This window comes from Elephantulus edwardii, unplaced genomic scaffold (assembly GCF_000299155.1).
Source record: "Elephantulus edwardii isolate Elephantulus edwardi_28Jun2011 unplaced genomic scaffold, EleEdw1.0 scaffold00036, whole genome shotgun sequence".
Taxonomy (NCBI): Eukaryota; Metazoa; Chordata; class Mammalia; order Macroscelidea; family Macroscelididae; genus Elephantulus; species Elephantulus edwardii.
In genome coordinates, this window is record NW_006399786.1 from 15,234,613 (window position 1) to 15,235,726 (window position 1,114).

Sequence of the window (1,114 nt, forward strand, 5' to 3'; positions counted from 1 at the left end):
GTCCATCATGGGTAACCATTATCACATTTGACACAACAGTGTCACAGTGTTCAGCAACAAAACAACCACAAGTTACCTCTGTATAGCAAGTGGACAGACCAGGGCTATATGACCTAGAAGAATGTTTGACCAAAAACAATTACAAACAAGCCTGAGGGCCATGAATTAAATTCACTCACCTTTGGCTTGGTAGCATCACTTTCTGTTCAATAGGCCAACTGATCTCTCTCTATGCTGTTGTTGTTAAGTGCCATCGAGTTGTAGGCAACTCATAGCAACTTTATGAATAAAACACATGAACACTCATATAAAATTTCAGTATTTTACAATTCTGACATGCCCAAATGCTGGTGGACTCTGGGCCAGAGACCTTCAATTCATCTGGCAAGTGCCCTCTGCTGACACACACTTGGAACAAAAAGAAAGCCTTAAGAGCGCTGAGAGTTCCATATATGTTCCTCCTCAAGATATGAGAGGCTATTCTAAGGTTTATATAGATATAAAAGAGAAAAAGAATTTAGGAGCTGGAATTTTAGCTCAGAAATGTAGAAATCTGGAAAGAATATTACTAAGTAAACAAGCCACACAAACTGTGAATGAAGGGCATTAAAAACTGTTATTACACGGTAAACTAAATCCAAATACCAACAGATACAAGTGAGTGGCAGAAACATCACTTCACTATTTCTCTCCATAAACTGTCAAGTGCCATCTTAACCAATATACAGATTAAGCCAGGTATTTTAAAAACTTACTAAGACTCAAACAAGTTTTAAAAAGTTTTGGTGACCTAGCCCTTAAGGCACTGTGCTGCTAATAAAAAGACCACACTGATCTAGCAGTTTGAATTCACCAGTGGCTACCTCTTTTGCCTCCACCTACCCCGTATGATAAATAATCTTTCCTGTGCCATTTACAATTTCAGAAACCCATTAGATGGGAAGCTATGAGCCAGTTTCCACTGAAAACAATGGGTTGAGTTTATATGAGGCTCAGAATAACGTCCCTAGAGAATCCGATTTGACTGTGTAGATCATAACAAACTGTGGCTGACTCTGAGAAGAATGGGAATCCCAGAACATTTAATTGTGCTAATGCGAAACCTATACTTGGA